Raw genomic sequence first — 12,298 nt, 5'->3', positions numbered from 1 at the left:
CACCCGAGACCTTGAGGACAATAGGGGTGATTAGAACAACAGTGTGGGGCCTTGTCCACTGTGGTTTGAGGGTGTCCTTTGTCCAATCTTTGACCCAAACTGAGTCTCCTGTTTGGAATGAGTGTACCTGAGACCCTAAGGAAATTGGAGCCCTTTTGGTGCTATATTTCTGTAGCTTATTTAGGATGGGCCCCAGTGCCTGAAGCTTTTCCCCTATTTCCTTACCTCCAATCTGATGTAGGTTCCCTGAAAGGCTTCTAGGCACGGGGGAGGCTGTCCATACACCAGTTCGGAAGGGGAGAAGCCTACTGCTCCAGGCGTGCAGCAAGTGCCTAGGAGGGCTGGGGTAGCAGATCTGGCCATGGAAAGTTAGTAACCTGGCCGAACTTTGCTAAGGTTCCCTTGAGGGTGCGATTCATCCATTCTACTTTCCCTGAGCTTTGAGGCCAGTAGGCCATGTGGAGCTTCCAGGTGATGTAGAGAGATTTGGTTAAGGTCTGTACAATATCTGCTGCAAATGAGGGTCCATTGTCACTGTCGATTGTTAATAGCAGACCGAACCGGGGCACAGTCTCTCGCAGGAGGACTCTGGTTACTTCCCGGCTCTGTTCCATCCCGGTCGGAAAGGCCTCAGTGCAACCAGAGTATGTGCACACTGTCACTAGGAGATATTTGTACCCCTCGCTGGGCTGCATGTCTGTGAATTCTATTTCTAGATCTTCAGAGGGGGTTGCTCCTATTCTCTGGACCCCAGGGGGGGCCGTGGTGCAGATCGAGCATTACTCATAGCACACGTTATGCACTGTTCACTCGTTGCTCGGCATAGTGCCGGCAGCTCACTGATGTTGTAGTGCTTCTTGAGGAGGGCCCCTACTGCAGTTTTTCCTAGATGAGTGAGTTGGTGGTACTCCTTCACTAGATGCCCTCCTATTGCTGTTGGAACGAAGACACACCCATCTGGCATCACTTACCATCCCTTTTTAGTCAGGGTGGCCCCTGAGCCATGGCCCATTTTCTTTCTTTTTCAGTGTAACTGAGCAGAGGGGCTTCTTCCAGGGGTGTCAAGGCCATCGTGAGGGAAGGAACTTTGTCCCTACTGGCTGCAGTCTTGGCCGCTTCATCTGCCAGACGATTTCCTCGTGCTCTGGGGTCATCTCCTTTCTGGTGTCCCTTACAGTGCAGGATTGCTGCTTCCTTTGGAAGCCAGACAGCTTTGAGGAGTTTTAGTATCTCCTTGTTTTTGATAGCTTTCCCTGTGGCAGTAAGGAGGCCCCTTTCCTTAGAGATGGCCCCATGCATGTGCACAGTAGTGAAGGCAGACGAGGAGTCAGTGTAGATGTTGACTTGATTGCTTCCCTGAGGGTGAGGGCTCGGACTAAGGCATACAGTTCAGCCCGTTGTGCTGACCATCCAGCAGTTAATGCCTGAGCTTCTAGTACTTCAGTGGTTGTGGTCACTGCATAATCCACTTTCCGGGCACCCTCTTTTAGGTAACAGCTTCCATCCCCAAATAGCGTGAGCTCTGGGTTCTTTATGGCTTGATCCCGTAGATCTGGATGGCTTGCATGGACTTCATCAGTTACCTTGGATTAGTCACAGGTTGGCTTCCCATCTTCCGTGGGGAGAAAGGTTGCTGGGTTTAATGTCCTGACTGTCTCGAGGCTGACCTGTGGGTTTTGGCAGAGGCACCCTTGGTATTGTGCTAGCCGAGAGTTGGAAAGAAAGCGGTGCCCCTGTGTGCTCATGAGGGACTTTGACGTTAAATTCTTGTCCCAGGGTGAGCTTGTTGGCCTCCTTGATGAGTTGGAGTGTGGCTGCAAGCGCCCTGAGACACAGTGGCCATCCTGCTACCACAGGGTCCAGGTTCTTTGACAGATATGCAACTGGCCGTTGCCAGGGTGAGTACCCCGAGCGCTATCTTTTCTTTCTCAAGTACAAAGAGATTTGAAGGGTTTTTCTCCATCTGGTAGGGCCAGAGCTGGAGCCTGCCCCAGAGCAGTCTTCATCTCAGTGAAGGAAGCTTCTGCTTCCTCAGTCCGGGCAGGGAGTTTGCGATCTGGACCTCCTACAAAGTCAGAGAGTTTTCGCTATTGCTGAGAACCCAGGGATCCAGATGTGGCAGAATCCTGCAGCCCTCAGGAATTTCCAAGTCTGAATTCTGGCGGGCTGTTCACTTGTGCCTGAGCACAAAATAGCTTTCATTCTTCTTCTCTTGGCATGGTGGTCGCTAGTACCAAAGACCCGCCTCTTCTTGTCTTGGGTTTAATCAGAGGCTAGTATGCCCGGTGGGTTCAAAAGTTATTTGAGCCCTGAGCTTGGAGAGTTATGTCTCTGCCCAGGAGGAGGATGGGGCAATCAGGCAAATAAAGTAACTCATGTAGGACCTTGTGACCCCTGAGTTCACATTGTTGTGCTTGGCAGAAAGGTTGCTGTATTGTTTTCATCCCGGTGGCCGCAAGGGTAGTTGTAGTTCTTGTGCTGAAGAGGGCCACCAAGGAGGGGACAACAGAGTGTTTGGTCCCAGTGTCAACCATGAAAGTCATTGATTGGCCTCCTACTTTCATTCTGACCATGGGCTCATGGGGGCCAAGGAGGAATGAGCCCGGTTCCCTACTTCTGCCAGGCCTATGAGGTTCTCTTCTTGGGGTTCTTCCTTGTAGTGGCTGGGCTTTAGAGCCTTTCCTTTGTTGGGACATTTGTTTTTCCATTGTCCCTTTTCCTTACAGCAGGCACATTGGTCTTTTGGCAAGGGGGTTCTGGGCTTCCCCCCTTTCAGTGGTGGGAGCCTTCCCACCTTTGTATTGTCCTTTTCCCTCAGGGACGAGGAGAGGAAGCTGACTTTTTTCTTCATTTTCTTTTCGGCTTCCCTCTCGGCTGTGACCTCCCTGTTCATGAAGAAGTTATCAGCAGCCTCTGTTAGCTGGGTGATGTTCATCCCTGCAAATCCCTCCAGTTTCTGGAGTTTCTTCCTGATGTCTGGGGCAACCTGAGCCACGAAGGAGGGGTTTACCGTTTGTTGGCTGTCCCGTGCCTTGGGGCTGAACGGAGTGTACACCTGATAGGCTTCACACAGTCTTTCGTAGTAGTCCCAGGGGGACTCCCCTGGTTGTTGAGTGACCGTGGATACTTGGCCATGTTTGTGGTTTCTTTGCTGCTGCTTGGGTTCCCTGGAGGAGGGCTTCTTGGTATCGGTGGACGTGGGCCTGTCCTTCATCCTTGGTGAAGCCCCATGTGGGGTGCTCCTCAGGTGCTGCTGTTCTAGCCCAGGCAGCAGGGTTGATAACTCCCACTGGTGCGCATTCCTCTAGGTACTGTTGTGCTCCTCTCATTATTCTTCTTTCCTCCATGTTGAACAGGGTGCACAGTAACTGTTGGCAGTCCTCCCAGGCTGGCCAGTGGGTCTGGAAAAGGGATTCCATAAGGTCTATCATAGCTTGTGGCTTTTCAAAGTAAGAAGGGGTTTTGTGCTTCCAGTTGAGGAGGTCAGTGGTGGAGAAAGGTTGACAGTACATCATGAAATGTCCAGGTTGGACCGTCCTGTCTTTGTCACGCCTTTCAGGTTCCTGTGCCTCCCATACCAGCATCTGGAGGGCACTTGCATCTGGGGCACAGTCTGGCTGCTGGTCCTGGAGAAAATCATACTTTGGGCCTGGGGGCACTGGTGGACTCTCTGGATCTGAGGGTGTCCGAGAGACTGGTGGTGGTGTATTGTCTGGAACCGAAGGGTCTGGTGCAGATGGGCTTGGGGGTTCGTACAGAGCAAGATAAGTTCATCATCAGGACCTCCGGCTAAGATCTGTTGAGGCTGGGACTTCTGTCGGTTCTCTTTGGGCCACTTATTTATTTATTTAATAAGGATTTCTTTTTCTTTTTTTTTTAAGATTTTATTTATTTGGCAGAGAGAGATCACAAGTAGGCAGAGCAGCAGGCAGAGAGAGAGGGGGAAGCAGGCTCCCTGCTGAGCAGAGAACCTGATGCGGGGCTTGATCCCAGTACCCCGAGATCATGACCTGAGCCAAAGGCAGAAGCCTAACCCACTGAGCCACCCAGGCGCCCCTCTTTGGGCCACTTAGATGCGGCAACTAAGACCCTAGCCTGTTCCTATCTGTTGCAAGCGAACAGCTCCCAAGGGGGAAGGGTCTGGGTAATTTCCAGCCAGGAGTCGATGTATGGGAACTGGTCAGGATGTCCTGGGTCCCTGGTTACAACTCGCCGTACTTGACAGACTGTTGGGACCTGTTGGGACATCCAGTGTCCCTTCTGAAGGCATCCAACATCAAAGGTAGGCCACTCTAACTCACATAGGGTTCTGAGCTTGCCAGGATGCATCTAACTCTATAGTCTCCTAAAAACCCATTCTTGAAATTTTTGATCATTGTTTCTAGGACCGTAGGTTTGCTCTGCCCTGATCCCATGGTGATGTTTCCAATGTGTGGTGGCATGGAGACAGACAAAGGGTTGGTGTCCCTCCAAAGGAGACACCAGTCTGATGCCCACCTGTATGCCCTCCTGTAGGAGACCCTCTTGGCCATAGCGAGTCTGTATAATCCCTGGACTGGCGTCTGGAAGGGGCTTGCCTTAGACATTATGAGGTCACCATGGAAACAGGTTAGGCCCTACTTGGGCTCTGTAGGCTTCTGGGGACCCAAAGGGTGCCTGCCTGTGGAGCCACAGCATTATTCTATCTGATAAGCCAGGTCAAATTGCACATTCACTCCAGAAGTTATTACAACCCCCCCCCACCCCCCGCCCCAGGAGGCCCTGACCTGTGGAATTTCTTTCCTTTTGGAAATTCTTTCCTGTCCACTCTTTTTGGAGCGGGGGTGGTTCCTGACCTGAGGGACCTCCCACCCCAGGAGTTCTTACCTGTGAGACCTCTCATCAGAGGTCTCTGGGATGTGATCAGTCTCCCCTTCCACCCGATGGGTGGGCCTGACTGGGTCCTGGGACCCCAGGCCTTACTGGAATCTGATGTCAGGACCAGGTCCACCAGGTCCTCACCTACCAAGTCTGGCAGGAACAGTGGAGCAGGGCTGGACTGAGGCGATCAGGTGGGAGACTGCTGAAGATTAAGTAGGGCACGCCTTCTCCCTTATGATCCCTCATTCCGTTACTGCCCCACCATTGCCCCCAAACCGGTGGCAACAATGGGCCAACGGTAGGGTTTCCCGGTCGGGGAATCAAGTATGAGGGAACCTGGAATGGATCCTGGCAGAAGAACCAAGTGGCATTTGGAGACCTTGGAGGATTGGAGGTTTATTTAACACCGGCAAGCTCAGAGGAGAATGATCTCTCGAGCACAGACAAAATGGGTAATTTATACCCTTCCATTTCTCTGCATACTTGGTACTTTTGGCATGCATGGGAATAGGTTAGGGAGAAGAACCTGGAAGAGCCCTGGGGCAGAAGCAAGGACTCCTTTGCTAACTTGGTCAGACATCTTAGAACACAGATTTTTCCCTTATCATTTTGGTCTTTTTGAAGAAACTGTATCCCAAAATTGTAAAGAAAGGAAAACTTGTAAAACAGTAAGATTAAATATAATAAAGGGATAGAGTATAAGTGTGAAAATTAAAATTAAAAAAGATTTTAAAAAGGAGTTGATAAATTGTTTGAAAAGGGAAAGAAGACAAAAAAAAAATTAATGTTGAAATAAATACTAAGGAATCATGAGAAAAAAAGCCATGAGTTCTATGTGTTGTATTCTCCTAGGGCTGGAGTTTTGCAGTTCTCATTGATCAGTAAACTTGGTCTTGGCTGGATGTTGGTGCTGATCTTCTGGGGAGGGCCCTGTTGCATTGATTGTCTTTGCTCTAGGCAGAATTGTATTGCCTTTGCTAAGGGCCAGGCTGAGTAATCTGCTCCCGTTTGCTTGGTGTGGGTTTTATTCCCTGAAGGCTTTCCGTGCAGTCTCCAAATCCTGCAGACTCCCGCAGTGTGCTTCCACCCCCCCGCCCCCACCCAGGGGAGGAAGGGGGTTCTTGCTGGTTCTGGGGCTTGTTGGGCCTCTGCTGGAAGAGCAGTGGCCTGATGTGCTGTGGTTTGCAGTTTGTGGCAACTGGAGTTGAAAGCCCACTGCTCGGCTTACTCTGCAGCTGGCTTCCCTTCTCTGTTGCCTGGAGCTCTGCTGCAGTCAGGCACCCCCAGTCTTCCTGTGACCCTGAGTATCCTGAGACCACACTGTCCCAGCGAGGGTTCTGCCCCCTTCTTAGCTGCCTGAGCAACATCCCTCACTGGAGCAGATTTCTAAAAGTTCCAATTCTGTGTTCTGCTGCTGTGTCACTTGTTGGTAGCCGGCTGATGGAGGATGCCCACCCCCTTGACATCTTCCCATGTATCGCCTTGGATTCACTTCCGTGCACGTCCTACCTTGCAGAAAGTGGTCACTTTTCTATTTGTAGTGTTGCAGCTATTTTCTTTGATCTCCAGTTGATTTTGCAGGTGTTCAGAATGATGTGAGAGCCATCTAGCTGAATTCCTGGGACCAGATGATACTAAGGTCTCCTGCTCCTCTGCCATCTTGGACTGTCTCCCTATCCATTCGTGTCTTGATGAACCCACGTTTGAGTCTCAGAAAAAAAGCTGCTACAAACATTTGTGTAGAAGTCTTCATACGGATATACTCGGATTTCTCTTGGGTGAATATTTATACATGAAATGGCTAGATTATGTGGCAAATATCTGACATTTTCTCAAAAATTTATCAAATGATTTTCCCATTTTACATTTCCACCAGTAGTTTATAAAAGTTTCAGTTCTTCTACATTCTGGTCCATACTTTATAAGATCAATCTTTTAAGTTTTAACATTTTCATAGGTGTATAGTAGTATTACATGGTGTTCTTAGTTTGTATTTCACTAATAACTGTTGATATTTAACATCTTTTCAAATGTTTATGTAACCATTTGTGTATTGTCTTTGACAAAGTGTTCAAATTTTTTGGCCATTTTTTTGGTTAAATTGAATTATTTTCTTATTTGGTTTTCAGAATTCTTTATGTATTCTGAATGTAAGCCCTTTATATGATTGATAAATTATTCCTCCAGTCTTGCTTATCTTCGTTTGCATTGTGGTGTCCTTTAAATACACAAGTTCTGAATTTTGATTTAAAATTAACTTGTTAATTTTAATAATAACTAACCAATTTAAAGAAACTTTTACCTAACCCATGATTAAAATGATTTTTTCTATGTTTTCTCTAAGAATTTTATAGTTTTGTATTTACATATACATCTTGAGTCAATTTTTGTGTATGGTGCAAGGTACAACTTGAAATTCATTTTTTGCATATAGATAGGCAGTTGTGCAAGGATGATTTGTTCCCTGGCTTTCCCTTTTTTCCCTGATTTGTTTCCCTGACTTTCCTGGCTCTGTTGAACTGACTGCATTTTTGTCAAAAATCAGTTGGCCATATATGTTTGAATCTATTTCTGAACTTCACTCTCTTTTTTAATGAATTTATGTGTCTGCTGATGTGAATGCTACGCAGTTTTGATTTTTGTTGCATTTAGTAAGTCATGAAATCAGGTAGTGCTTGTTCTCCAACTTTGTTCTTTTGGCTATCCTAGGTTCTTTGTGTTTCTGCATGGGTTTTTTAAGAATTTAATTTAATTTATTTTAAAAAAGATTTTATTTGTTTATTAGACAGAGAGAGTGAGCACAAGCAGGGGAGCAGCAGAGGGAGGGAGAGAAGCAGACTCCCAACTGAGCAGGGAGCCCGATGTGGGGCTCCATTCTAGGTCCCTGGCATCATGACCTGAGGCAAAGGCAGATGCTTAACTGACTGCCACCCAGGCATCCCTCCTTGTGAATTTTAATATTAGTTCATTAATTTCTATAATGTTTTCTGGGATTTTGAATGGCATTGCATTGATTTTGGGAGAAATTAACATCTTAACAGTATCTTAACAATCAGGTTACTATCTGATCCATGCATATGATATAATTTACTATTAAACATGCTTTTAAAAAAAATCCCATTTTCCTGTAATAAATAGCATGCTGATGTAAGCACCGTGAAGGCAGGGTGTCTTCCACTTCTAGCTGGCCCTTGGGATGTACTCAGTAAATATTCACAGAATGATAAATGAAGGTGATCCCTCAACACAAATGTTGGTACGCATACCTGATTAGTTTCTTAGAATTAATTCCTACATGTGGAAGTGCTAGGTCAAAGGATATGTTCATTTTTAAGGCTTTTGATTACCATACTGTCCCCAGAATTTTTTTCAGCTGAAATATCTTGATGGATAATTGTTTTAAGGCATGCATAATTGATTAGCAAACAGTGTTCTTGGTGACATTCTTCCCCATCTCTGAAATTATATTGTAAGCCTGTCGGAAAGTAGGATTCACATCAAAGGAATTTTGTGGTTTGCTTTTGTCATTAACTAATTTTTTAAAAAAGATTTTATTTATTTATTTGACGAACAGATATCAGAAGTAGGCAGAGAGGCAGGCGGGGGAGGGGGCAGTGGTGGTGGAGAAGACTCCCTGCTGAGCAGAGAGCCCGATGCAGGGCTTGATCTCAGGACCCTGAGATCATGACCTGAGTGGAAGGCAGAGGCTTTAACCCACTGAGCCACCCAGGCATCCCTCATTTACTAATTTTTAAAAGAATATTTTATTTATTTGACAGAGCACAAACAAAAGGAGGGGAGGCAGAGGGAAAGGTAAAGCAGGCCCCTTTTTGAGCAAGGACCCCCTGCATGGCTCATTCCCAGGACCCTGGGATCATGGCTTGAGCCGAAGGCACACACTTAACCGACTGAGCCACCCAGATGCCTCCCCGTTAACTAATTTTACTGGAACTGGGAGTTAGGAAGATGACCCAAAAAGCAGAAGATTATACTCTTTCCTTTGAGGTACTTACAGTTTCTTTAAACTTACAGTTTCTTTAAAAAGATAGTTTACATAATTATAAAGCACTAGTGGGGAAAAGTGCAGATGTGATAGAATGCAGAATAAATATTCTGAAGTAAGCGCAAGGAAGGCAGAAATCAGTGGAGCAGAAAGACAGGGAGAAGCTATTTATGTTTACTTTTAGAGTAACTCTAAGCCCTGAAAGTAGTTTCTTGATTGTTTAGACGGTAGGGTTTCAGGTTGAGTCTGACCTTGATTTGTGGATTAATTGAAGAGATTTAAGAAGGTATTTTAATTTGGCATAACTATTTGAACACCGTTGTGAAGGTAAGAGTAAGCGACGTGTATGAGGGACTGTTTGAAGCAAACTTAATAGACTCTAGCAAAGGAGTGTTGGGAGGCAGCAAAATGAAATGTTTGCTTTTGGAGGGGGGAGTTGGCTGATCCAAGGTTTTGAGTTTGAGAAGTTTAGCTTTGATCCAGTAAACAATAGGAGGATTATAAAAGTGCAATTATAGTAATGGACACAGTGTATGAGAAGGATTGTCCTGGTGGATATTTGTAGGTTATATAAGGAGGAGGAAAGACCAAAATCTGGCACAGGTTTAGGAGGCTTCTCTTAAATCAAGTGTAAAATATTTGCAGTTTTGCTCTAGAGGGTGATGGCTCTAGAAATGAAGAAGAATGATTAAAATCAAGAGACAAACGAAGAAGAATCGGCAAGATTAATAATTTATTACTAACAGGAGTCGGGGAATGAGTTGTGTACTAAGAAATAAGGGGAGGATAGTGGTAATTTTTTTTAAAGGAGGCATATGGAAATTTGAAGTTAATAAATTTAATTCTTATGTTGAGCTTCCGTTGTGGATGGGACATGTGATTAGAGTGGGAGTTATGAGCTGCGTTAGGAATGTGGGTGTAAATTTGAGTGTCATTCAAATAGGTGTAAAAAATGAAGCAGTCAGAGAAAACTTGACTTTTCTTATAGAGATGCATCAGTGGATCAGAGATTCTCATAGAGACTGAGAGAAAGGGAACAAATAAAGGAGAGAGATCAAAGAGATAGGAGGTGATCATGGTACTGTAGGTGCTGAGGGAGAAGAATATTTTGGAGATTCATAAAGGTGATTGTGTGCAAAGGGTGTTAATAACCTTTCTTTATGTTTGCTAGTGTTTAGCATGGTTTAGTAAACCAACTCTTGATGAAAGATGATTATAAGTTCTGTTAATTGGGTTAATCAAGATTGAAATTTTTAATGTATTATCAATTGAGAAGATAGGAGTAATGACAAAATTGTTTTCATAGTTCATAAACCATATGTCGGTCAGTATTGTCATGTAAAGGGATTGCCCCAGATTTCAAAAGTAGTTTATTTTTGCATCATTAAAAAAAAACTTACACTACTAATTTTAGCTTAATTGAAAAGAATAGTATAATACTTTATAGTTTGTAAGGTGCTTTACCCTATATAATATGTTATTTTTTTATGATTTTATTTATTTATTTGACAGATAGAGATCACAAGTAGGAAGAGAGGCAGGCAGAGAGAGAGAGAGAGAGAGAGAGGAGGAAGCAGGCTCCCTGCTGAGCAGAGAGCCCAACGTGGGGCCTGATCCCAGGACCCTGGGATCATAACCGGAGCCGAAGGCAGAGACTTTAACCCAATGAGCCACCCAGGTGCCCTTAATATGATGTTATTTAAAGTTTGATTTTTTTTTTTGTCCTTAATTTTCTTTTCTTTATTTTTAGATTTTATTTTGTTAAATAGTATCTGTACCCGACAAGGGGCTTGAACTCAGAACCCTGAGATCAGGAGTCACATGCTCTATCAACTGAGCCAAACAGGCGCCCCTTCATTTCTTTTTTTTAAAAATTCAGTTTATTTAAACAATAAAAACAGGTCATTCATTTTTTCCCAACCTTCATCTCCTGCCTCTGGTAGCCACCAGTCTTTGTGCTTGGGGTGTTTTGTGTGTCGGGTGGAGGGGCACTTATTTTACTTATTCACTTATTTACCTCTGACTTACTTCACTTAACATAATACCCTCACGGTCCTTCCATGTTATCACAAAGGGCAAGATTTCTTTCTTTTTTAATGGCTGAATAATATTCCATTGTGTGTTTTTGTGTGTCTGTATCACTTTTCTTCTCCATTCATTTGTTCATGGATACTTAGGTTGTTCCTGTATCTCGGCCATTGTAAATAATGCTACAGCACATGTCAGGGTGCTTTTATCTTTCCAGGTTTGCATTTTCATTTTCTTCTGGTAAATAGCAAGAATGGAATTGCTGGATAATATAGTAGTTCTATTTTTAATTTTTAAAGAGCCTCCGTTACCTTATTTTTCCAAATGGATTATGTGACATGTTAATTCCACCTCAGCATATGATCTTGGTCTCTGCTATTTTCCAAACCAATTTTATTTTATTTCTGGTTTAAAAATATTTTCCAAGGTAAGTTGTTGTTTAAAAAGCCTTACCACAAGGTGTCATTGTAACCTATAAAAAGAATTTCCATGTAAGTGTGTGCAATACCAATTTTTACATTTCCTTGTATTGTTAAGTCAATTTTTTTGTTCCATATTTTGCGGTTATCTTTATTTTGCAGTTAGGGTGTATTGTGAATCTCTTATATTAAAGGGAAAAATAGAGTAGTCGTGTTCTTGAGTTCACATATTTTTGCAAAAACATATGCTTTCCACCCACGAATTTCTTAAGAGTATGTTGCTATAGAGATGATTGTTTGAAGGAAAGAATGAGGAGGAGTTACAGGAGGTGGACATTTAAAGAACAAAATACTTATCTTATGTCTTTGTTCCTGACAGAGCAAGCTTTAGTGTTTATCCCTCTGCTGGTGAAATCCCTATGGAAGAAAGGTAGATATTTTGAGTGTTGTACTATGATGGTATTTGCGTTTACTAAGATGCTTTTGCAAAGGTTCCTTGCTTGATTCTTTTTTCATATGGAGGATTAATGCTTGTAATCTTTGAAACAACCTTTCTTCCACTTTAACTGGATTCCATTTTGCTGTTGCTTTTGCTTTTCTGATTTTCTGATTGGTCTTTTAACTAATATTAAAATAGTTTTTATTTTATTTTATTTTTTGAGGGAGGGGGTATCGATATCTAACTACTAATTTCTTTTACTTCTACCTCTAAATTTATTTTCAGGACCATTCCCTGTTGACTGCTTGCTGCCGGTATTTCAGTTCAGATCTTTATCATTACTTTCCCAGCCTTTTCATCTTCTTTTCTCTTAAGCTCTCCCCTCCACACCTCCCCAGTTTATTCTACAAACCTTGGATAACCTAGTTATTTTTCTTAAGTACAAATCTGAAACCACCCTATACTGTCCCTCACCCACCCACAAGCTTAAAACCTTTCATTGGCTGTTTGAGACCCGAGGATAAACTCGAGTCAGTGCACATTGCATTG

The 12,298-nt window shown here is 43.9% G+C and overlaps 1 protein-coding gene across 3 annotated transcripts in view; it reads left to right on the top strand.

The window, feature by feature from the left end:
• Positions 1-12,298, top strand: part of CEP83 (centrosomal protein 83) — a 131,894-nt gene that overhangs the window by 17,551 nt on the left and 102,045 nt on the right. The window contains exon 2 of one of the 3 annotated variants that reach the window (XM_047740062.1): positions 11,690-11,740. The exons of the other annotated variants lie outside the window; for them this stretch is intronic. The gene's annotated coding sequence lies outside the window, so the exon portion shown is untranslated. The remainder of the gene's footprint in view (positions 1-11,689; positions 11,741-12,298) is intronic. 3 annotated transcript variants of the gene reach the window in all.

This window comes from Lutra lutra, chromosome 8, assembly GCF_902655055.1.
Source record: "Lutra lutra chromosome 8, mLutLut1.2, whole genome shotgun sequence".
NCBI classification, from domain to species: domain Eukaryota; kingdom Metazoa; phylum Chordata; class Mammalia; order Carnivora; family Mustelidae; genus Lutra; species Lutra lutra.
The sequence above is the reverse complement of the archived record's forward strand: the minus strand, read 5'-3'. Positions and strand labels throughout refer to the sequence as shown.